This window comes from Petaurus breviceps, unplaced genomic scaffold (genome assembly GCF_028583685.1).
Source record: "Petaurus breviceps papuanus isolate PSGF00001 unplaced genomic scaffold, PetGlider_PUasm1.0 90775, whole genome shotgun sequence".
Classification (NCBI taxonomy): domain Eukaryota; kingdom Metazoa; phylum Chordata; class Mammalia; order Diprotodontia; family Petauridae; genus Petaurus; species Petaurus breviceps.
In genome coordinates, this window is record NW_027187342.1 from 10,673,583 (window position 1) to 10,697,109 (window position 23,527).

Below are 23,527 nucleotides of genomic sequence, written 5' to 3' on the forward strand. Positions count from 1 at the left end.
TTGTTTTTGGATTAGACTACATTCCTCCTACGCTCTTCATGGCATGGTTGTGTCCTGCTGTTTGGTCCTGTTCCTAATTTACAGAGCTCCTGTTGCAGAATTTCAATTCCTTGGGCCTGTTTTTCTGAGCTCAGACAAGTACTGTAGGTTTCAGGTACCATAGAAATATTACTGGGCCATAGATTTGTGACTTCTGTGGAGCACCCTAGTAGGAGCATATTGGTTCTTTTGGAATGTCTCTAGTTCAAGTTCTATAGGATTCAACCCTCTCTATAACATCCTTAGTAAGAGTGCAGCTTCAGGCCCATTCACCTGAGCCCCCATTTGCTTCCATGGCAGCAAGTGTGTACAAGAGCCAACTTCTACCAATTGATAAGAGTTGATTGTTAAATTTTCAACACAAGCATTTTTACACCATGGCAAAAACTACTAATCAGGGATGGATTAATTGTTTTGTTGGTTGTCACTCTAGACTTAAGAAAATGATGGAGAAAATGTTAACAATATGGATTAAATTTAAAAGTATGTTGTATATACCAGCATACATCTCTATGGTAGCTTTCTTCTTCCAGTGCTCATAAAGTTTCTGGCTATCATTTTGTGCTGTCCTGGGCTTGATCAAAGAATTTATTATTATTTATCTTTAGATTTCTGGATCATTATTTGACCTGGTACTCTTTTATATCTTTGCTAGAATATATTTGGGAGAAAGAGGTTCTTCCATCACTTTTCATACTGCCATCTTAACTGGAAATTCCTGATAACATTTTATAGACAAGCTTATGTTCTAAACTAGCATTGCCCTTGGCAGCTACATTTTTTTCACTTGGCAAGGAGATCAAGTGTTTGTTGACCGACACTTTTAAAGTTCTTTTGGTTTCCTCTTTATGTCAACTGATTTATGTCAGTTAAACTGAATACATTTGTTATAATAGGTATCAATGTCCTTTCTTCAAACATTTCCCATTTTTCAGCATCATTAACTTGTTTAAATAGGTCAGGTTGTTAGAGTTGTACTTACATGATGAAAAAAAAATCCTTCCAGTTTAATATTAATTTTAATCTTTTCTCTAAGATGCCTGCAGCCTTGACTCTACACAAATGGCTGATTTTTAGCATTATTCGTGTCAATAATGAATCTTTCTGTATGGTTAAGCATCTAAAATTTCTTTTATTCATGCTTTTATTTGGTGCTCTTGATATCCACCTCCCGTCCACACAGAAAATATTCACGAGTGAGACTTCTGAATAGTAAACAAGTGTTTGGGCATTTCTAATTCCTTTCCCCAGAACCATACTTTTCAGTATCTTTACATTTTTCCCTCTGAAAGCCACCAAGTTTCAAAGGATATACTGGTTTAATATGTAAGTTCTAAATGAGTTCTTCATGGAATTTTTAGCTTTTTCATCTTCTGCAATTGGTAATGGTTTATCACCTGCATTTGTTTCATTGTGGTTTCTTTGCAAATGCTTATCATGAGCATTGCAATATAAGATGATCAAACATGTTAGGAAATACTGTTTCATGTTGCCTTTGGTGGTATGATAACTCTTCCAGCTCTATTTGCCTCTACAAGGAGAACCTGTGAGTCTGTTTTTGTTTAGTTGCAGCTTCTTTATTTCCTGGTTTCTTTTATAATGAAATTCCCAAGATTGATATGACTCAATTCCAATGATACATTTGCTCATTAGACATTAGACAAGGTTCTTACATTTAAAGTACCAAAAGCTAAGTTGACTTTTATCCCTACAGTGTATATAGTTCATACCATCTTCTCCCTGCTTTTCTGCCCCTCTGTTATTGTTACCAGAGAAATGAGAGGTGATATTAAAAAACTCAGCACCATTTTGTATTTTTCATTGTTACATGGATTACCATCCTAGCCGAAGAATTTTATGCTATGTTGCCATAGGGAAGACCCTCTCTGAATTTAGCTAGACTTAACTTCAGAAAATATACTCAGTTTCTGGGACCACACACAAAGTCTTTCCTGCATCTTAGAACCTTTAATAGCTTATTTTCAAATGGTATAGATTTTAAAACCACTAGGTTCCTTCCATACCATGATGATGCTTCAAAGCAAGACTTTGTGAGTATGCTTTTAACTCATTTTGAATTATTTTAATTATTAATATAGTTTTTTAAAAACTGTAATGCCAAGATAAGACTAACTCACTATATTTGAAAATGTATAAATCACCCAGTAACAACTAGATAATTAATAAAATGTTCATTTCCCACTTTTTCTTGGATTCTTTAAAAAATAAATATCTTTCATGTGGACACTAGGTGGTGCAATTGTGTAAATACTGTACAACTGAAATGTACATTTTGTGCTTCAAAATGTGAGGATTAAATTTAGTATTTTAGGAAAGTAGTTCTTTGTAATTGAAAGGAATTTTATTGAACTACTACAGCATGGAGAATAAATTATATGTTTTTTGATCATTCCGGTCTAGAAAGTTTTGCAATTCTGACTGTGTTGAAGTTTCATAATACTTCTAAATTGTGTATTCTGCAAGTTAAAACAAAATAAACTATATTGGAAAAATTTTAAGTCATAGTCTTTAAATCTGTGAACATTTTCCACAGTATTTTCTTCATGAATAGAAATAAATAGTCTAGCTGCACCCTACTTCTCCCTGCTGAGGTCTGTTTGGGTCTTGGCACTACTTGCATCATGGCCTTGGTTCACCCCATTCTTCGGTGATTAGGGAGTGACAGGGACCTGGAGCCTTGTTAGTCTCAGTTTCCTGTCCATGGCGGAGCCTCAGCCTGCGGACGGTCTCTTTTCCCCCCTTTCCTCCATTCCTCCTTCGCCTCACGGAAACCCAGCTGTCTGTAGAGCCTCTGCGTGAGAGCTGCTTGATACTCTTTGCTAGTTCATCACTAGCTGCAGAATGTTCCCTTTTGACATCTTGGTCTTATTTGCATAACTTCCATAGACATTCACTGTAGGAATCAGGATTCTGGATATCTGTCTAGAGAAACACCTGGTCTTTCATGGCATCATCCAGAGAGCCAGATGCACCTGAACAGACACAAGAGAACATCCAGTGCTTTTAGCAGCAGGCAGGGTTGACAGATCCCCATAAAGGCCTCACCACAGAAGAAACCAAGTACTACTGTGTGGCAGAGGCAGTCTGTAAACTGAAGTTACAAAATGGAGAAATGACAAAAGAAGACTGATTGCTTCAACCCAATCTTCTTCGAGTAGCACACCCTATTCTTCTCCCAAGCAAAAGCCCAGAGGCTGATTTACTCCTGGATCTTCTACTTCCTTACCTGGCCTAGATATCGGCAGCATGGACTCAGGAAATGGAGATAGAGACAAACCCTCATCTGAAAAATGGAACCTTTTTGGACCCAGAACCCTTCAGAAATCCAACTTGGGTTTCAGTGTCCAGTCTTACAGAGGTACTCAGAAGCCATCACTAATAGAGCTCATTCGGGTTCAGGCTACTAGAATTGCAGAAGACCCAGCAGCCTTCAAGCCACCTAAGATGGTCCTTCCAGTGATAGAAGGAAAGAAACAACCTCCATGAACCCATAACATCAAACCAAGAGATATGAATGTGTTAATTCTGACAGGGTTCTGAAGCTCCCTTTTCATATGAGCAAAGTTGTGTTCCCTGGTGAACCCACTGTTACATAGAGAGAGTATCTTAGACTTTTCTTTCTTCCCATCCACCTTGCACTTGACATAGGAAAGATGTCATTCATTTACAATTCTGCTGAAGATGATATTCCTGGGAAGGTAGCAATTGTTTCTTTAAATATTTGTACAAAGATCAAATCTTTCTAATGAAGGAAGACCTATTCTGTAATGTCCCAAAACTGTTCTGAATGACTTCTCAAAGTACAATTGACTAAAGCCAATTACTGATCTATAGAACTAGATTGAAGGGGCAAGGGAAATAATTAAAATCTAGTAGACTTTGTTCTGCATATTTTATCCAAAAAAAAGAGAAATAAATAGGCTGCTTTTTCAGGATTTCAAATATATTCTAAAATGCCATTAGATTAAAGCAATTATCTGTAATACAATATTTCTTATATTTAAGAAAGTTGTTTAAGCAAAAACTGGAAATGTAACTTTCTCCTCTTGGCAGGGTTAACATGTTGTCCTTTTGTGTCTTTGTCTATCATATCAAAACTTGCATTCCTGTCAAAGCTTGGAAATTAAAATTATTAAACTAAATAGTCACAGTTTTGGTAATGAAGCATAATTGGTGTTGGGATACTTGGATATTAAAGTAAAAGAAGAAAGAGAACAAGAAAAGATTTCTGAGAACATAAACTTTGTTTTGGGGTATTGAACTTTGTATAATCATGATAAATTTCTTTTTTCCTATGAAAAGGTTTTTCTCTCTTTAAACTAATTTGATATGCTTTTCTTGTTAGAAATGATGGAATCAAAGAACAGTCATCATAACTCATATAAGCTTGCAATATTATTTTGTTTAACTGCCATAATATTTATATGAAAAATTGGATAAAGATCATTTTAGCATATTTTTGCATATGTATTCTGATACTTTTGGTGTTTGCAAAATATTCTTTCTTTCAATTTAGTTAAAAAGCATTGTTATTTTTTTTTAAATCTTAAACTTTACCTCAAAATGGTTTTGATTGTGGATAAGTTAGCATATCCCTATATGGATAACTCTACATTAAATCTTTAATAGCTTCAAACTGCACTAGGACTTTTGGGACTATTGGACTATTAAGGCACCAAGCTTTAATAATTTTAAACTTTACTAAGACCTTTGGGACCCCCTGTATACTCTGAAGTTTTATTTAATTCAAAGCTTCTTTTTATAGTGAGCAGTATATGAGGTCAGTTAATATGCCAAATTCCTGTAGATAAATACTTTTTGTTACATGTTTTTCTTTAGTTATGCTTTATAGGTTTTTAACAGAAATAGTTGTTGTACTTTGTCAAAGGCTTTTTCTGCATCTATTGGTATAATCACATGGTTTTGAATGTTTTTCTTTTTATTATGATTCATTATATTGTTTTCCTAATGTTGAATCATCTTTGAATGTCTAGGTATAAATTCTAGTTGATCATACTGTAAAAAAGAATATATTATTAAAGTCTTTTTTGTCTGTATGTTCACCTGTCTGTCTGTCTGTCTATCTATCTATCTATGATAGTTAATAGAGAAGGATAACTAACCAGGCCTAAAGTTGAAAATGAGGAGGAGAGGGGAATTGCTTTTAGGAATTACAAAGCACTTTTATTGACCACAAACTTCCTGTAAAAGCAAAGACACATATTGTCAATATAAATAATTTACTGACATATGTGGCAAGGAGACTTAGAATACCACTACCTCTAAAGAACTAAAGATGAGAATAACAGAAGGCAACGGAAAACTACATGATGTTTGCAAGCAGGGTGCCATATAATCAATATGGAGCTCCAAAGAAGAACAGGACTATAACAAAAAGAAAACATGACTGGTCATGTGGTAAAAGAACTACACTGATATCTTCACAGTGTTAGGAGAAAGTGAGGAATGAAGGCTTCTAGTACTTTGAGTGCAACCTTGTGATGGGAGGACATGGATGAGAATCACACAGGATGGGCACTTTGTGACCTACATTATATGAGTGAATGACCAAATGGATGAAATTACAGATCCTTCTTTATATTTAACTTGTCAATATTCTTCCATTTCTTTTAAGTTTTCCTTTGTGCTGACATGTGCATGACTGTGTGCAGTAGAACTGATGATTCTTTTTTCCTCCTTTGTCTTTTTCATGTCACTTTGTTAATTCAGTTTTCTCCACTCCTTTAAATTAGCTTAAGTAAAGATTGTTTTAGTCTGTTATTCTTTCTAATCACTTTTAGTTCTGTTTTCAGTTCCATAGTCTTGATTTCTAATTTATTTCTTCACAAATGTTCAAGATTTCATATTATCTACACATTTTAGGTTTTTTTTTTATTGGTTTATTTTCTAATTTTCAAAATTGTAAATTCAGTTATATATCCCTCATGGATCTTTCCCTTTTTTGTCAATGTTTATTTTCAGCAATTTAATTTTTCCTTTGAAGATTGCTTAAACTGTATCCCAGAAGTTTTGGTATGTTATCTTATTATTATCATCCTCTTTCACAGAGTTATTAACTTTCTCTGATTTGTTCCTTTACTCATTCAGGATGTCATTATTAAATCCATTTATGTATGTATCTTTTGCTTGCATTTTCTGCATTGGTTGATATTTTTATTGGGTTTTGTTCCCTCCTGTTTTCCTTGCAGTCAAATGATTAGTTCAAATCTTTTTCCTTTCCTTCTCCCCAATCTCTTGTTATTCAAAAACAAGACTGACCCCTTTTACTGACCCCTTTTCTAAGAAATTTTTCTTTGCTTTGTTCTCTTCATTATTTTTTCTTCTTTTCCAGAGAGTCATTAGTATATCCTGAATTTTATTTTTTAGTTCATGGTCTATTTCCTTATTTGTTCTTTTATTATTATTTGAATTCCTTATGGAGTTGGAATGTCTGTCAGGTGTGAACTCTCCTAATCACTGTGAAAATGCTCTTCAGTAGGACCTTGAAACACTGAAGTGAAACCCCTCCCTTCCAGTCTCTTGGTCTCAGTTCCTCTCCTTTGCCACCTTTCCCATTGTATCATAGCTTCACTTTTGCCACTCCTTGGTGGCAAAAGGTCCATCAGCACCTCACACTTAGACTTGGACACATATGGACAGCAATGCCTGCTGGTTGGTCTCCCTGCATCAAATTTTTCCTTGATACAGTCTATCCTCTACTCAGCTGTCAAATTTATCTTCCTGCAGTGTAGGTCTGATCATGGCATCTCACCCCCCAACTTCAGTGGCTCCCCTTTGTCCAATCAGAATCAGAGTCAATAAATATTTATTAACCACCAGCACTCTGCTAAGTGCTGGGAGCTCAGAATCTAGTAGAGGAGTTAACACATTTTGAAAAACCCCTGAAAACTGGTGTGGAGAAGTAGGGGGAAATGTTATCCAGTGTGGGGCATAAAGAAGTCCTGCAGCCAGAGAGAAGCTGATGTGGGGAGGTGAGAGTTTCAGAGTTAATTTCATCTTGCAAAAGGATGAATTTCTGGAGATGATAAAGCCTAGGAAAACAGCAAGGTAGGAACAGATAAGAATTCCTTGGTTTTTCTCCTTAAATGGTAGAGAATGGAGAAACTGCCCAGTGTCCATCCCAGACCCTCTCCCACCCAAGAGGAGGGGCACTAGAGACATGGAGTGCTGAGGAGGAAGGAGTTTCAGAGTTGATTTCATCTTGTAGAATGATGAGTCTTTGGAGGTAATGAAGTCTAGCAAAGCAACTGAATGGGAAATGATCAGAAAACTTCTATTATATCTAGAATCAAATATAAAATCCATAACCTAACCCTTTCTTACCTTTATAGTTTTCTTAGATCTTACTGCTTTTCATGCACTCTGTGATCTAGTGACACTGGCCTCCTCCCTGTTCCTTGTACAGGCCACTCCATATTCCACCTCCATGCATTCTCTCCAGATGCTTGGACATCTCAGCCTCCTGGCTTCCCTGGCTTCCTTACAGAACCCAATGAAAATATTACCTTTTGCAAGACAGTTTTCCCACTCACCCTTAATGGTAGTGCCCTCTCTCTTTTGATTGCCTGAAATTTATCCTTTAAATTTGCATTTTATTTATACATAGTTGCTTACATGTTATCTTTCCCATCAGAGAATGGACTCTTTGAGAGAAGAGACTGTTTTTTTTTTTTTTGCCTTTTGTTGTGTCCTCAACACTTAACATAGTGGTTGGCATATAGGCACCTAATAAATGCTTCATCATAGATTCACTTTATCCTGTTCTGCTAATCCTGATGTATTAATTCTGTGTTGACAGCTCTAATTCCTGACATACTCATTCCTGATTTCTTTTTAAATTAATTTTATTTCTCTTTGAAACATTTAGGAGCTTTTCTTTTTTTTCCATGCTCTTTGGGGAGTCCACAGGACTCAGTCTTTATTAGGCACTATTTATTGGTTTACCTTCCTTAATAGGTTTTTATTTGTCAAGTTAGCTTTATATTGTTTTCAAAGTTTTACTAATACTTCCTTAGGTTTTTAGGATCCTTTCTGTTGATTTATCTACTTGTGCAATGGGATTTTCTCGAGGCTTTTCCTCTTATATCTTTGGCATTTAATGTTGTTCCCCCTTTAAAGCCAATGAATAGACCCCTGAAGCTGACTGCAAGGCTGCCTCAGCTTTCTTAGGTTGGACAATATGTAGTTCACTAGTCTAAGTAATCTCCAGGGAACTAGAACTGACCCCAGCTGGATTTCAGTCTCCTTTCCTTCATTTAGGCCCAATGCAGTTATTCATTCTTCTACTTCTCCCGTTCCCTCACTCTGTTCTCTACCTTTCCTTCACTTAGCTGTGTATTCACCTAGTAATTTCATCCTTAAGGCATCCCTACTGTGCTCTTTTGGCCTTAAAACATGCACAGCATCCATAAAATCTGGTCTCTAGGTAAGCAATACGTCCAGGATAAAATTCTAGAGCAACACATAGGAAATTAAGCTTATTTTTATACCAAAAAATTGCCAAACTGACCTTATTTTTCATTTATTTCATTAGTATAGGGAACTGTTGGTTAAGAAGTTCCCTCTAACAATGCAGATCCTCATCTATTCCACAGATAACATTCTTAGGGAGATACTTGGGCCACTGGGAGGTAAAGTCGACTTGCCAGGATCAGCCAGCCACTATCTGTCACTTAGAGGAATTTCTTAAAGCCCAGTTTTGAGCATTGGCCATGTGCATCCCACAGCACTTCTGAGTGTGGCCCAAACCAAATTAATACGGAACCTCTCAGGGGTGGCTAGGTGGCACAGTGAATAGAGCACCAGCCCTGGAGTCAGGAGGACCTGAGTTCAAACAGGCCTCAGACACTTAACACAAAAACTAGCCATGTGACCTTGGGCAAGTCACTTAACCCCAATTGCCCTACCTTCGCCCTTTCAAAAAAAAGCAAAACAAAACCAAAAAACGGAACCTCTCTGCTCCCAGCATTCTCTCTGATTGCTCCCTAAATCTGGAAGGCTTTCCTTTCTCTGCTCTTACTGAAGAATTCCCTGGTTTCCTTGAAGTCCCAACTAAAATCTTATCTTTTACAGGAAGCCTTTCCTAACACCCCTCAATTCTAGTGCTCTCCTATTTACCCTGTACATAGCTTGCTCTGTATACATTTGTTTACATGTTGTCTCCTTTACAAGACTATAAGCTACTTCAGGACAAGAGCTATCTTTTCCCTCTTTTTTGGATCCCCAGCAGTTGACACAGTACTTGGCACATAGTAGGTATCCAATAAAATATTTATTGATTGCTTGAACAAAATAAATAACAATATAATAAAACAGATAATAGTAATTTGTGGTTTTCTAAGTCAATAGGTGGCTCTTAGGGATTGTTACATATATTTTAATGGTCCCTGTTTCTGTTTGAGTTTGATACTATATCTTACTCTAGTGAAATCACAAGTCCCATCCCTATTTTCTACAGCATTCATTGATGCATTGTGCTTATGAGGAATTGTGTTTATATGTATGTGAGTGCAAGCAGGTTTTATGATCTACTGTGCCTCATTACATTGCTGTCTTCTGTGGTACATGAAAAAATGATTGATACCATTTTCTTGCCTGCTCTCTGCATGAATTTGATGTACCAGTGAAAAGAAGACAATCTTAGTCCAGCAGAAGCTAAAATATCCAGATATTACATTGGGAAAAAGAAGTCAGGCCAGGGAAGGAGGTTATTCTGGATTCTAAGAAGGGAAGAGAAAGAAAAGGAAAGCAATAAGTGTTTATTCAACACCTGCTATGTGCCAAGCATTGTACCAAGTGCTTTTTTTTTTAACAAAAAACGTCATTTGATCCTCACAACAGCCATTCAAGGTAGATACTCCTCATTATTATTTTTCTCATTTTGCAGTTGAGAAAACTGAAGCAAACAGAGGTTAAATGACTTGCCCAGGGTCATGCTATTACTAAGTATCTGAGACCATATTCAAACTCATCTTCCTGATTCCAGAGTCAGCACTCAGGCCACTACACCACCAGCTGCCTACAATGACAATGACTTCATCAATGAGTCCTTGAATGTCTATTCCAGTACTAGAAGAATGGAAGGATGCTTTGAGGCAGAAACTCAGCAAGAGAGAGGATAGGCATTTTCACCTCAATTGAGTAGGATATGCCTAAAGTGGCCCTCTACCCTGTGCTAAGGGTTCTGAACAACCCTCAGAATCTAATTCAGAGAAATCTGAATGTTCTAGAAGCCCAAGAAGGATTCTTTCACCAATTATTAAAGACCTCAGAAATCATCTGAAAGAATTTCTGGTCAATGATGTCATCACAGACTCCAGCAGCCTGTATATATCACCTATCATTTTAACACTAAACAGAGGCAAGTTCAGGTTTCTAATGAAGAGAAGAACTTATAAGCAGAAAGCCATAATCATCTGTGTGTGTGTGTCCTTTAATTGCCTTCTGCCTCTGTACCTGTGACCCCTTTCTCCCATCAGTGAGTTCCTTCCAGAACCTCCATTACGAACAAGGGCCCAGACCAGCGGTGGGGAACCTGCAGCTTCAAGAACACGTTTGGCTTTCTAGGTCCTCAAGTGTGGTCCTTTGACTGAATCCAGACTTCACAGAACCCTTAATAAAAGGGTTTGTTCTATAAAATTCAGACTCAGTCAAAAGGCCACATGCAAGAACTTGGAAGGCCACATGTGGCCTTGAGGCCACAGGTTCCCCACCCCTGGCCCAGACCAGCCACATTTCACTGTCTGGACTTTGTCACTGTTTCATCTGCCTTTCCTTTCTGTTTCTGTGTCCCCCTTCTCTCATGATGGATCCTCCATTCTGAGGAAAGGCCCCAACTAGCTATGCTTCACTCTCCCGATGTCCCCACCATGCTTCCACTCAGGTACCTCTTCCTCTTCAGCTCCCTTCTATGGGTTGTCTTTCCCCATTAGACTGTAAGCTCCTGGGGGGCAGTGACTTTGGGCTTATATTTGTATCCCTAGCCCTTAGTATGGTGCATGGTGCATAGTAAGCACATGACGAATTCTTCTTCACTTGATTTGTTGACATAGACAAGCCTTTGAAGCAACCCTGATCTGAGCCCTGGTAGTGCTAGTCTTGTGTGATGTTCACCCTCCACAGAACTGGGGCCACCACTAAGAACACTTCTAGGTGGGATTCCCTGTGTTTTCTTATACATGGCCATTTACATGTGGGGTTGTTGTTTGTCCTTTGTTTTTTAAGAGGACCAGTGACTTGTGTGTGAATTGGATTTAAGTGAGGCAGAAGTGCACCTCGCCCTCTATTCCAGAGCCATTGAAGTCCAGTGGCAAGGCAAAGGTCAGGATGACTGGTGATGGCCTGGGATACAATGGATGACCTTGGCATCGTTGATGCCTGACCAACCTCTTCTTAGTGCCTGTTTCAGTCACTTTTGTGGCCGTTAGAACAAATTGTTCTCATCTGCCCATTCTGCCAGGGGACGTCTTTACATGCTTTGTGTAGACACCCCCCACCCCCAATTCAATGATGGGTTTGAGGCCTGTCAGTTACCCTCAACCTGGTTTAGCCCATTTACTGAGATGGTTTGCCGGGGTGTGGCCATTGTAGCCACATGCTAGAGCTTTTTAGAGCCACAGGTGAAAGTTAGGTGATGGGTAAACCACAAAGGTGGATGAGCAACCCTAAAAAGGGTACCACCCTCTTTGAATACATACTTATGTATATGTATATATATATATATATATATAATTGTATATATACATACATATATAGATATATAGATGTATTCAAAATTTTTGTTCTTATAGGCTTTAAATTAAGTTTAAACAAATTAGCTTGGTTTTTAGTCTGCTATGATTGAATATGACATTCACACTTCAAACTTTTTAGTTCACATATATGGTCTCAAGAATAGGAACCCTCACACTTGATGTGCTCGGTTAAGTGTATTGTTCATTAAAATCCCATCAAAGATTTTGCTATATAGGCACTTATTTTGGATAATCTTTTTTAAAAATTAATTTTATTTTTCTTTTTTTGGAGGAAGGAAGGTAGGGCAATTGGGGTTAAATGACTTGCCCAAGGTCACACAGCTAGTTTTGTGTTTACTGTGTGAGGCCAGGTTTGAACTCAGATCCTCCTGACTCCAGGGCCAGTGCTCCATTCACTGCGCCACCTAGCTGCCCCATTTGGATAATCTTGTTAATGAACATAACCTAGCCTTTTAGGTATGTAGAAGATTGCTTGAATGTGGGGAGATCGATATATGTTCATAAGTTAATTATTTGAAAATAGAAACCTTAGTTTCTTCAGGCTCAAGAGAAAGAATATAGGCATCTGTATGCATGTATTTAAAATGTATATGGGTAAGTCTTATGCTTTAGTGTATGGGGAGTGAGTCATAGAACATTCATTCATGCTAGTGGGATTTCTATGACTAATTCCACACATGCCGACTAAAACTTTAGCCCAAAGAGATCTGAAAGTGATATCATAATGTAAGTTGGTCTGTAAGTCTCATTAGTTTCCATTTATTAACTAGCCTCTGCCATTGGCTTAACATGAATACCATGATAATATACTTAAGACAATACTGGGGTTCTTGGATCTAAGAATGAAAAAAAGTTACTGTTTTACATTTATTTAGAAGTATTAATTTAGAACATGTTTGAAGGAAAGCTTCAGAATCTTTTAAAATACCCTTTTGAAGTTCAAAACATCATATAACACTTCTAAAAATGGGTATTGTGGGGGAAAAGGAGGATTGTCTGTGAATTGGTTTTAGTATGATTTTATCCATAACTTCCCCTGGGAATTCTAAGATAATTTTTTGGCAGTAAAATGAGATAAAGAAAGCAATATTTCATTAAAACACTATCCACATAACAGGCATTGATGAAACTAATGCTTATAATTGATTTTATAACTTAGAGAAGCAGCATATTATAATGGAAAGGGAAATTTTGACATAAAGTATTTCCGCGCACAATTGAAAATCATGATCTATAATATCTCTAAGGGATGTTTAGACCCATTTAAACTTAATTTAGCATTTTGAACCCAAGGAGGCCAGTTTTAAAATGAAATAGAGAATCTAATAAAATATTTGTATTAGAAAATTATCTCATTGCTTCTCTCTCATGTGGGAAGAGTGAGAGTGAGGAATCAAGCAATAAATTATATATTATATAGTTAGAAATATATATGTGTGTATGTATATATATACATGTAATTTTCTCTTCAACCTTAGTATTTCTTTATTACTGAAAGGGCACATTTTCAATAGCTTAGAGGTCATTTTTCAACCTGCCAGAAGAGGAGTTCTGTACCAACGAATTTCTTGCTTTCCTTGAGATTCTCTTGTAGTTTAGTGTAGGAACTCTTTATGATTTCATGCCAAGTTGATCAGAATATGCTTTATTGGGTTAACTGCATGGCATAATAGATTTTCCCCAAAAGTTCTGCCTTCAGTCACAAAATTATTTACAACTCAAGCTACATGATTTTTGTAAAAAAAAGAATCTCAATTTGTTTTTAAAAATTATTTTGATACATTCTTTTTCACTGTTATTTCTTGAATTAAAGTGAGAGAACTTTCTAAACCACTGTTGAGTGAAATCCTATTAGACTAATTTCATCTTTTCTTTCAGCTATTTAAGGTTGGCCACCATTTGATTAATTTTTTTTCACATATAGAACTCTTAAAGGTCACTTACTATTAGAAAGATGAGGATGCCCACAATATTGAAATCATGAATCCATGTGATATTGAGTATTGTTTTAAAAAGAAGCACTCCCCGCAAAAGCAAACTATGTAACTTCTCTTCTTAGAAGTTTGTTTCTTTTTTTTTTTAATTTTTAAGCAATCGGGGTTAAGTAACTTGCTCAAGGTTACACGGCCAGTTATTTCTAGGTGTGGTGCTGAGTGTCTGAGCCCAGGATTCGATCTCCTGGTCGTCCCAACACTGGAGCCGGTGCTCTTACTCGCTGAGCCACCTGGCCGCCCCTTAAGCAATTGGGGTTAAGTAACTTGCTCAAGGTTACACGGCCAGGTGTTTCTGGGTGTGGTGCTGAGTGGCTGAGCCCAGGATTCGATCTCCAGGTCTTCTCAACACTGGAGCCGGTGCTCTTACTTGCTGTGCTACCTGGCCGCCCTCTTCTTAGAAGTTTTAAAATAATTCAAATCAGATAATTATTCCTTTTAAAATATTTTCTTTGTATGAATAATGTTCTTACTATAGCAAATTTCTTCTTTTTTAAAATGTTAATACTTCAGTAATTTGAAATGTGGAGATTAATGCCTAAATAGAAAAAGACATGTTTGTAGATCTATTGAAAGCAAACTCTTGTTGCTGATATAGAATAAATAGCTATGACTTTGCAAATTAAATTCTAACTGGAATTTTCTTAGTGCTTTGCATTTAAAAAAATATAAAAATAAATAATCCATTTTTAATGTTGTTGTTTTTTTAAGCAATTGGGGTTAAGTAACTTGCCCAAGGTTACATGGCCAGTTTTTTTGTGTGGGTATCTGAGGCCAGAACTAATCCCAGGTCCTCCTGACTCCGGGACCAGCTTTACTCACTGTGCCACCTAGCCGCTCCCATTTTTAATGTTTTAAACTGTCACTTAAAGATTTGTAAAATGTAAGAGCTTATACCTTGTTAAATTTAGTCAGATTACTTCCAGTTTTTCTCAGTAGTATGACAATTTGTAGTAGTAAGGTTGATTTGATGATAATTATTAACAATAATAATAACTAATGTTCATATAGCATTTGCTATGTAAGTTTGCTAAGTGTTGTATAATTATCTCATTTGATTCTCACAATAAACCTGGGAGGGAGGTGCTATTATTCATGATCTTCTGAAATTTACTCAATAATAAGTAGTTTAGTCACATTAGATAAGATTTTTCTTGAACTTTTATTTCATGTTAGTTATGTCAATGTATAAAGCAATACTTTGTTAATACTTAACTGATGTAAAATTAGCATCAGAATTAATACTTTCTTTGCCTAAAATTAGGTGATTAGACCACATTATATCTTAATTGCTTTTCCAGCCCTAAGATCTCTCATTCTATCTTTCATATTGCAAATAATCTAATTTAACAATTAATTGTTAATGTAACTAAGTTAAATTTAGTATTTCCTCAGTTTGCTTTGTCTGAATTATAAAATATAGATGACCTTGAAGTTAGTATACCTGGAGCTGGTAATTTCCTTTTTTAAATTTGACAGATTACATATTTAAATTTGACAGAACTTGAGAGATACCAATTAGCATGATCACTTCAATATACATAGAAAGAAAAAAGAGAATATAATATGAAACCACAAAATACATTATAACTTCATTTGAAAAAAATATTTAACACATTTAATAGCACAGTTTTAATACTATTCTGTCTGCTTCTTCTGTGTATTTTATAAATGTTTCATTAATACTCTTTTCCTTTCCTTTTTCTTTTTTTGATATCACCATAGCTTTTCCCTTCCTCTTCATAAATCTCTACCACTCTAACAAACAAACAAAATCCACCCTATTTTGTAACAAATATGTGCAAAGAAGCAAACAGATTCATTCATTTGTCCTTGTTATAAAATGTGTCTCAGTCTGCAGTCACCTCTTTGTTAAGAAGTAGAAAGTTTGATTAATTATTGGTCTTCTTGACTCGTGGTTTTTCATTGTATTGATAAAAGTGATAAAAGAGGTGAATCTTCAAAGATTATTTTCTTTAAAATTCTATATAAATTGTTTATCCTGATGTCACTTATTCATTCTAAGTCTCCTGAGGTTTTTGCACACAGCAGGTGCCTTATAAACTATTGAAAAAAATTAGTGTTATGAACATTACTACCATCAATAATCATGAACATTTTAGTATTCAAAGAACAGAAGAGAAGGTTATATGTATAATTCTGTAGTTCTGTTATATACAGTTGTATATATTAAATTTAACAGTACTAATAAAACTGCCCTGCTTGTCTGTGACCCTTTTTGAGCTTTCTTCTGCTCATTTTTGCATATTTTATTGATACTCTTTTTTTTGTTTTATTCTTTTTTTTTTGCATCTTTCTCAATGTTCACCACTGTCCCTCAAACCAAATTAAAGCCCTCCCCCATATCAAATAAGTGTAGAGAAGCAAAATAAATCAACACATTGGCTGTCTTTGAAAATGTACATCTCTCTGCCAAGAGGTATTTTCAGTCATCTGAATTCAATTGGTCATTGCATTGATCAGAGTTCTAAAGTCTTTCACAGTTGTTTTCTTTATATAATTGTAGTCATTGTGTCTACTGTTTTCCCACTTCTGATTAATTCACTCTGTATCACTTCATAAAAGTTTTCCCAGGTTTCAAGCAATGTGTTTATATTTCTTATTTCTTTTTTAAAATTTTTTCAAATGCTTTATTAACTTCTGATTTTCATCATTCATTTCCGCCAGATTTTGAGTTACAAATTTTCTCCCCATTTTTCCCCTACCCACCGCCCCAAAATAGCAGTCCCACAGGATATCCCCTCCTCCAATCTGTTCTCTCCCATATTTTCTCCCATACCCCTTTGGACTTTTCCAGTGGATCTCTATGCCCCAGTGCCTGTATATCTTATTTCCCAATTACATGTAAAATAGTATTAATAATAGTATATATATATATATATATATATATATATATATATACAATAGTATATATATACATACATATACATATGTGTATATGTGTGTGTTGTGTGGGTATTTGAGTATTTGATTGTAAAACTTTGAAGTCTAGATTCATTCCCTCCCTCCCTTGTCACCCACCCTTACTGGGAAGATAAGCAGTTCAGTATAGGTTGTACATGTGTGACTAATGCAAAACAATAACATAGTAGATATATTGTAAAAGACTGACTATATTTCCCTCCCTTCTATCCCACCTCCCACTTGTTCTATTCTCTACTTTGATCCTGTCCCTTTTCAAAAGTGGGTGCTTCCAACTTTCCTCCCCCTGAGCCTGCCCTCCCTTCCATCATCCCCCCTCTCATCCCCTTCCCCCCCTACTTTCCTGGAGGGTGAGATACCTTATTTAGTGTGTATTTCATTCCCTCCTCAAGCCAAATTCAATGGGAATAAGGTTGACCCATTCCCTTTTGCCTTCCCATTCTTCCCCTCCATTGTAACCATTTTCCCTTGCCTCTTCTATATGAGATAGTTTACCCCATTCTGTCTCTCCCCATCTCCTCTCATTATATTCCTCTCTCACCTCTTAATTTCACCTTTTAAGTCTCATCCCTTCCTGTTAAATTGGTCCTGTGCCCTCTATGTATACCTGTAAACATATGCTCATATACCCTCATATATGTGTATATATATATATATTTCTATTCCCTTCAACTACTGAGAAAAGTTTCATAAGTTACAATTATTGTTTTTCCATGTAGGAATGTTAATAGTTCAATTTTGATAAGTTCCTTATGATTTCTTTTCCCTGTTTATTTTTCTTTTCCCTATTTCCCTTCTCATGCTTCTCTTGCTGCTTGTATCTGAATGTCAAATTATCTATTCAACTTTGGTTTTTCATCAAGAATGCTTGAAAGTCCTCTATTCCACTGAATGACCATATTTTCCCCTGAAACATGATACTCAGTCTTGCTGGGTAGGTGACTCTTGGTTTTAATCCCAGCTCCTTTGACCTCTGGAATATCATATTCCAAGCCCTTCGATCCCTCAGTGTAGAAGCTGCCAGATCCTGGGTTATCCTCATTGTGTTTCCACAATATTCAAATTGTTTCTTCCTGGCTGCTTATAATATTCTCTCCTTAATCTGGGAATTCTGAAACCTGGCTATAATATTCCTAGGAGTTTTCTTTTTGCGATCTTTTTCAGGAGGTGATTGGTGGATTCTTTCAATCTCTATTTTGCCCTCTGGTTCTAAAACATCAGGGCAGTTTTCTTTGAGAACTTCCTGGAGGATGATTTCTAGGTTCTTACTTTGATCATGGCTTTCAGGTAGTCCAATAATTTTTAAAATTATCTCTCCTGGATCTATTTTCCAGGTCAGTGGTTTTTTCCATGAGATATTTCACATTGCCTTCTATTCTTTCATTTGTTTGGATCTGTTTAACAGCATCTTGATTTCTCATGAAGTCATTAGCTTCCACTTGCTCCAATCTAATTCTGAGGCAATGATTCTCCTCAGTGAGCTTTTGATAGTCTTTTTCCATCTGGAAAATTTGGCTTTTTAAGGCATTCTTCTCCCCATTGCCTTTTTGTCCTCTTTTGCCTTTTGAGTTAGTCTATTTTTTAAGGTATTATTTTCCTCAGTCAGGCTGTTGACTCTCATTTCATAATTTTCTTGCATTGTTCTCATTTCTCTTCCCAAGTTTTCCTCCACTTCTCTTATCTGCTTCTTAAGGTCCTCTATGGCCTGTAACCAGCTTGTATTTTCCTTTGAAGCTTTTGGGGCAGGAGTTCTGACTTCACTGTCTTCCACCTGTTCCATGCTTTGCTCCTTTTTGTCCCCGAAATAGGCATCTAATGTTGGAATCTTCTGTCTGCTTTGTTTCCTTTGCCTGGTCATGTTGCCCCTCAGTCACTTGACCCCTGGGCTTTTTGCCACAGTAGGACTCTGCCACCCGACAGGGGAGCTTTTGTCCCAAACGCTGGGGTTTTCTCTGCTGCCAGAGGTATTAGATGGGTGCCCTCTCTGAGGTCTCCACATGCTCTGGCAAGCTGGACACACACCCCAGGACCTCCACCCTAGACTGCAATCCAGATCCAAGAAGGTTAAATCAAGAGTGATTACCCCTCAGACTGGTGCTTGGTCCCCCTACACTCTGCAGGCTAGGATCTGAAGCTGCCACGTGGCACTGGCTGGCTGTGCCAGCATCTCAGCAGCTTCTCGCCCTGGGGGCACTCCCACTTACTGGGTTCCAAAGTCCAGACTGCAGTGACCTCTTACTTTGTCCTTCTTATCTATGTGTTGATAAATCTGGAAATGGCCACAGCTGCTGCTGATCCTGAGTCCCTCTTGCGGCTGGTTGGCCCACCCTGGGGCTAAAGCCTTGGTGTGGGGCTGGGCTTGGATCCCAGAGCACTGCGCTGGGTGATTCCTGCTGGCCTGCCAGGCTGTTCTTAGTGGGAGGTTAGCTTCTCTGTGTCATTTTCTTGGTTCTGCAGCTCCAAAGTTTGTTTAGAGTCCCCTTTTTACATGGATTGGGGAAGGTGGAAGCCGGAGCAGCGGGGAGGTCCTGCTTCTACTCTGCCACCTTGGCTCTGCCCCCATATTTCTCATTTCTTGTGGTACAATAGTATTACATTACATTTGCATACCATAATGTATTCAGTCACATCCCAATTGATGATATTCACTTTATTGAAAGGTTGTTTTTTTTTTGGTCACAACATAAAGTTCTGCTATAAAGAGTTTTTACATATGGAACCTTTCCATCTATTTTTTTTTTTACCTCATTGGGGTATGTGCCTAATAGTTGTGTCACAGGTTCAAAAGTTTCCTGCAATGCAGTGCCTTTTGTGTATTTCTAAATTGCTTTCCAGAATCAGAGCCAGTCACAGTTCTACTGAATGTGCATTTATTTGCCTATCTTCCCATAGCCCTTGTAACAGAGGTCACTTTTCTCTTTTGTTATCTTACCATTGAGATCAATCAGCAAACACTTATTAAGTGCCTGTCATATTCCAGTCATATGCTAAGGATACATAACAAGAAAATGAAATATTTGCTACAGTTAAAGAACTTACATCTTTTGAAGGGGAAGATAGCTTGTATGTCTAGCAGTACATAGAGAATTAATATATGGAGAATAAAAAAGATAAATACAAGGTAGTTAAAGATAGTGTAGTTAGGGAGGGTAGATATTAGCAGTTAGGTGCTTGAGATTCATCTTGAAGAAAGAGAGAGATTTTTTGAAGTGGAGGTGAAGAGAAAATGCATTCTATGCTTATGGGATCACTAGTGTAAAGGCCTGCCTGGAGATAGGAGATGGGATACCATCTGTGAGCAACTGGGAGGTGATCAGATTGGATGGGCTATAGATTTTAGGAATTAGAGGCATGTGTCATGAAATTGGAAAGGTAGGTTGGGGCTAGGTTTTGAAGGACTTTAAAAGTCAAACAGTAGAATTTATATTTGGTCCTAGAGGCAATAAAGAACAACTGGAGTTTATTGATTAAGGAACTGATATCGGCAAAATTGGAATTCAGAAAACTTTGACATCTGTGTGAAGGATAGACTGGAGTGAGGAGAGACATGAGGCAGAGAGAAAAATTAGGAGGCCATTGCAGGAGTCAGGGTGACAGGTGATGAAGGGATGAACTAATCTCATCAACTATTGTGTGAATAGAGAGAAAGGAACAGATGTGAAAGATTTTGTGGGAGTAAATCATGTGGGATGAGTGAGAGTGAGGAATCAAAAATGACAAGTGAGTTGTGAATATGGGAGACTGGAAAGATAGTGGTGCCTTTGACAGAAATAGAGAACTTTGGCAGAGGGGAAGGTTTTTTGGGAAAGATAACAAGTTCTGTTTTGGACATACTGAGTTTGATGTATCTCTGTGACATTCAGTTTGAAATGTCCAAAAGGTAATTAGTGATGTGGGACTAGAGCTCAGGAGGGAGGCTGAAGCAGGATATATAAATCTACAAGTCATCTGCACTGAGATGATAATTAAGTACATAGAAGCTAATGAAGTCATCAAGTGAGAGAATATAGAAAGAGATAAGAACCTCCAGGACTGGCTTGGGATCATGGTACATCAGATGTTGGGTCAGTCAAGGAGACTGTGAAGAAGCCATTAGTTCAGTATTAGGTCTGCTAGAAGGGCGTGGTGTCATTAGAACACATTGTCATCAATATCAGATATGGAAAAGTAGTCAAGTAGGATAAGGATTAAGAAAAGATCTTCAGATTTGTCTATTAAGAGGTCGCTGATAACTAAGAAGGGAGCAGTTTCAGTTGAATGTTGGGGTCAGAAGCAAGATTGCAAAGAGTTGAAGACTGTGAAGGCAATTCAGATAGGCAGCTTTATCGAGTTTGAGAAATGGAGGCAAGACATAAGATGGTAGTTAGTATATTACTATTCGGTGAAGGTTTTCTAAGAATAGGGAAATGAACATATTTAAAGGACATAGGGAAGAAACCAATAGAGAGGAGCCAAAGGAGAGTGAGATTAAAGAATGAATGATTGAGGAGAAATCTACTGGCTTCAAGGGAACATGCAGAAGAGTTGGTCCTTAGCAAGGAGAAAGGCCACCTTATTATCGGGGACTGAGGGAAAGGAGAAGAGTGAGGTATAATGTCAGGGGGTTTGAGATGAAGAGAAGGGAGAGGATGAACTCGTGGCAAACGACCTCACTTTTTCAGTATAATAAGAAAGTGTGAGGTGGGATATCAGTTGTTCTAATTTGCATTTCTTCTACTAATGATTGGAATATTTTTCATATGGTTGTTGATAGCTTACATTTCTTAATTTGAACAGAATACATTCTTGTTGAATTTAATTTGACTGGAGAGATACTTAACAAAATACTTTATGAATTCTGAGCAGGAAATAGTAATTATCAAGGTGGATCAGGGATCAGGACAGGCTACTTGAAAATGATCATCTTTGAGTTGGACTTTAAAGAGTGGGTTGGAACTTAACAGGTAAAAAGGGGGAAGGGAGAATTTTTGAGGAACCAGGAAATGTCTTAGAAAAATCATGGAGTTTGGGAAGCCCCAGGGCATATTTGAGTCCTAGAGATGTCCATTTTGACTGGTAGATATAATTTGTGGAGAGAAATAGTATATGATAGGCCTGGAAAGGTGAAAGTGATGCCCAAATGGGACATAACTATGGTATATACTTGGGTGTTGGTGGTGGGAATAGAGACAGGTGGTTATATGTAGAATATGTCAATGTAGAGTTGACAGAGAATGTTAACTGATAATGATAGGTGAGGAAAAGGGAAGAAAAGAGATGACCTGAAGTCTTTGAGCCTAAGAGGAGAGTTAATGAATGGTGGCATCACAAGCAGAAGTAGCAAAGTCAGAAGAAGATGGTTTATAAGGGGAATACAAAAAGCTCCCTTTTGGACATGTTGGAATAGCCAGGTTAAAATGTCCTTTATACAGATGGAAATCTAGGTCTGCAGCTGAGACTAAGAGGTTAGAGCTAAAGATACAGATTTGGAAGTAATCTGCAAAGAGTTGATTATTGAAATTATAGATACCGTGTTTCCCCGATAATAAGACACTGTCTTATTAAATTTTTTGGACAGAAAAACACCAGAGGGCTTATTTTCAGGGGAGGGCTTATTTTAATGAACATTGACAGCAATTTTAATAAACAGGTAAATGTGAACAAAAAAATGTACCTTTATTCAATAAGCAAATCACTGGGAAAGAACAGGATGACGCGCTCACTGCTGCAGCTCTGATTGGATGCAGCTCGGAGCACGGCGTGTGTTTCACCGGGGGGGGGGACGGTGCATACAGAGGGTACCGTAATGTAGCGTGTAGCACAGGGGATCACCTTCACTACAGTAGCAATCTCAATAGGGCTTATTTTCGGGGGAGGGCTTATTTTCGAGGAATCTTACACAGTAAGGGGAGGGCTTATTTTCGGGATAGGTCTTATTATCGGGGAAACACGGTAGGTATGTACATGCATATACAATTTACTGTATCTACATCTATCTTTTACATGTATATTTTATTTTTATCTTTTATACATTTATCTATATCTCGCTATACGATTTTTAAAGCAGGGTAGATGGGGAGGGATGGAGGGCAGGTGAACATGAGAACCAACAAAACTGCATGGCCAAGGGTCTGGGTGTCACAGAATGTAAGAACAAAACTGTTTTAAAAAGTAAATGAGCAAAATGTGTTCAGGTTGTGAACTGAAGGAAGACAGCAACTAAGGGGAGGGCGATGACATTCTGAAAGGAAGGATGGGGGCGTGGCTGGGGAGGAAATATCCTTGCAAAACATTCCAAAGGCAAAAATCACAGACCAAGGAAGTCCAGCCCAGGACTGGGAGAAATTAATAGTATCATCAAGTCCTGCATTTCTCTAGATCTCCTGAGCAGCAGGGAAACAGATGAATGAGGCCCTCTCCTTTCCCCTCAGCTATTTCTCTAGTAGTATCTGACACCCTAGGCTCTAGTCCAGCCCCATTCCAGTTTGATGCTAAGGAATGCCAGAGAGTGTGGAAAGGGCAGGAGAGGGAAAGGGTGGGTATTAGGCTCCCCCTCCTGCCCCCAGTAAAAAGTTGGCTCCGACCTCTACCCTTGGGACTAATATTGACTGGGTAGAAGGTAGGAAGAATGGGGGTGGTGTGTACATACCTATATGTGTATATATCTATGTACACACATACACACATATCCTTATATGGACAGGTTCACAGAAAGAACCTTGAGGAACAGACACATTGAAATATCAGAGAGAGAAGGAGGATTGAATAAAGGAGACAGAG

At 37.5% G+C, this 23,527-nt stretch overlaps 1 protein-coding gene and 1 pseudogene across 12 annotated transcripts in view; both read left to right on the forward strand.

The window, feature by feature from the left end:
• Positions 1-23,527, forward strand: part of WDPCP (WD repeat containing planar cell polarity effector) — a 519,354-nt gene that overhangs the window by 164,918 nt on the left and 330,909 nt on the right. The window lies entirely within an intron of this gene.
• LOC138146912 (putative monooxygenase p33MONOX pseudogene) lies at positions 3,005-3,600 on the forward strand (annotated as a pseudogene).